The sequence below is a fragment of the Mandrillus leucophaeus genome, unplaced genomic scaffold, assembly GCF_000951045.1.
Source record: "Mandrillus leucophaeus isolate KB7577 unplaced genomic scaffold, Mleu.le_1.0 Scaffold530, whole genome shotgun sequence".
Taxonomy (NCBI): domain Eukaryota; kingdom Metazoa; phylum Chordata; class Mammalia; order Primates; family Cercopithecidae; genus Mandrillus; species Mandrillus leucophaeus.
The window spans coordinates 375,526-378,235 of record NW_012105698.1 but is presented as its reverse complement, the minus strand read 5'-3'; the positions used below and the strand labels follow the sequence as shown (position 1 = coordinate 378,235).

The window sequence follows — 2,710 nt, the reverse complement described above, 5'->3', positions numbered from 1 at the left end:
CATATGGATGTGACCATCTTTAACTTTTTTTTTTTTTTTGAGACGGAGTCTCACTCTTGTGCCCCAGGCTGGAGTACAGTGGTGCGATCTCGGCTCACTGCAAGCTCCACCTCCTGGGTTCAAGCCATTCTCCTGCCTCAGCCTCCCGAGCAGCTGGGATTACAGGCGCCTGCCACCACACCTGGCTAATTTTTTGTATTTTTAGTAGAGACAGGGTTTCACCACGTTGGCCAGACTGGTCTCGAACTCATGACCTCAGGTAATCCACCCGCCTCGGCCTCCCAAAGTCCTGGGATTACAAGCGTGAGCCACCGTACCCAGCTGTGATCATCTTTATTTGAATAGCTCAGGGTGTCTTTACCAGATCTAGGGATAGCAGAACAAATTCAAGGAAGGGTTCATTTCTGCCTTTCCTATTAACTGCAGGAGAGAGACTGCAGGGCACCACTAGGGGTCAGTGCAGAGCCATCATCACAGGAGCCTTTACTGTGCCTTATAGTAAGCATGTCTTGATGTAAGATAATTGGTTATGCAACAGTCCATATTAATAAAGATTCTATATATTACATTAGAGATCTATTCACATGACTAGCCATGTTCCCTTTAAGAGCAGACTCCCTTAGTACAGACTTCTCAGATTATAAGTGATAAGATTCCTCCAAATTAATTTCCAAAACAGCTATTTTATAAGCCAAAGTCTATCAGTATAAGATGTGGTATTAGACCTGTTCTTACCTGCTTGGTATGAGATCATCTGTGCATAAAATACTTAGTGAAAGTGTTTTATAGGTTTGTTGGGAAAATCAAATAAATAACATGTGAAAGTATTTTATAAATTATGAAGCTGCATATAAACGCAAAGTTGCTCTTTTTTAATAAGCAATTCAGATATTTGGGCAAGTGGCATAACCATGGATTATTTCACTGGTTTTCTTTCTCGTAGCCCGTGTTCTCCAGCTATTGACATCACTGTGGAGTCAGTAATTCTTTTCCTAGAAGCTAACGCTATCATTTACAGTAAATTTTGTTTTAGTTCTTTGCCATCCTTATTTACCTAAGGCTCCTTCAGGAAAATTACTCTGAGCTCAGAATTAGCTTAAATAACTTATAAATAGGTGTATAACAGGGATCAGAAAGACACTTTAGGCCTAACATACTTGACAGGCTCAGACGCAGGAGGTGGGAGTTCCTGGCCCTTCTAAACTCAGAAGTAACTATTAGTAGCAAAAGGTACCAAGGGCCCTATTTCTCACCGGCCAGGCTTCTTATTCAGCCCTCACTCTTCTTTCTGTTCACGTTTCCTCTTCAGTTCTCAGTGCCACATCATTCGGTATCAGAAAGGAAAAGGATCTAGGGTTGGTTGTTCTCAGAACCAAGCTTTCAAAACCAGCTTGTGGTAGCCCTTCTTGAGAGCAGATCAATCTTCTCATTGGTTCACTCTGACCATTCTCAGGATGCATAGGGACCCAGGCAAAGCAGGCCCTGGCAAGTCCCTTTTTTTTTTTTTTTTTTTTTTGAGAGACAGAGGCCGGGTGCCGTGGCTCATGCCTGTAATCCCAGCACTTTGGGAGGCCAAGGTGGATGGATCATCTAAGGTCAGGAGTTCGAGACCAGCCTGGCCAACATGGCGAAACCTGGTTTCTACTAAAGATACAAAAATTAGTCCGGGTGGCACGGCGCAGGGCGGTGTAGGGTCACCATGGCGGAGCTGCAGCAGCTGCGGGTGCAGGAGGTGGTGGACTCCATGCTGAAGAGTCTGGAGAGAGAGAATATCTGGAAGATGCAGGGTCTCATGTTCCGATGCAGCACCAGCAGTTGTGAGGACAGCCAGACCTCCATGCAGCAGGTGCACCAGTGCATCAAAGCACTGCCATTTGCCATGCCTGAGCCAAAGCAAAGCCAGGCTCAAGCCCAGGCTTTGGTCACCAGTGAGTTGGAGAAGTTCTAGGACCACCTGGCCTGGTGCATCATGCATTGCAATGACAAAGTCAAAGATTCAATAGATGCTGGGAGTAAGAAGCTTCAGGTGAAGCAGCAGCTGGACGGTTGTGTGACCGTGTGTGGATGACCACATGCACTACATCCCAACTATGACCAAGAAGATGAAGGAGGCTCTCTTATCCACTGGGAAATAACAATCTTTGCCAGTGGCCATTGGGGCTGAGGGCAGGAATATATTTTTTATAAGGAATTGGGAATTTTAGTCTTTTAAGCGAAGTTTATGAAGAAACGAAGGATGGCCACAAGTGTAAGACATATGTCACTTGCCTCTAGGCACTGGTTATGTTTCAGTCCTAAAAAATGAAATGGAAAAAAGTGGTACTAAATTGGGTCAGAGATATTACAGTTGAGTTTTAGAGTTTATATGTCCTGTGGCCAGTGCTTGTCCTGCCAGTAAGGATCTCCCCTGTAACAAGCCAGAGCCCTCCAAGGTACCAGACTCTTCTTACTACACAGGTACCAACAGGCTGGCAGGTTAGAGTTGGTGGAGTTTAAGGAGAGATACTTTCTCTTTGTTGCCAACATCCTGTTTACCAGAAGTGTCACCACACCATTTTCTGTAAGTTGTAAAACAAAATTGATGAGGTCACTCACTTAGAAGGGCAAAAAAGTTTTCTGGGTCTTTGTTTTCTTGGTTTTGTGTAATTTATACAAGGCAATACAAGTTGATTTTAAGATGTGGAATTGGGAGGGAGACTAGTTTGGATAA

The 2,710-nt window shown here is 44.3% G+C and overlaps 1 pseudogene; it reads left to right on the top strand.

Moving 5' to 3' along the window:
• Positions 1-1,699: 1,699 nt before the first annotated feature.
• LOC105551711 lies at positions 1,700-2,135 on the top strand (annotated as a pseudogene).
• Positions 2,136-2,710: the final 575 nt, after the last annotated feature.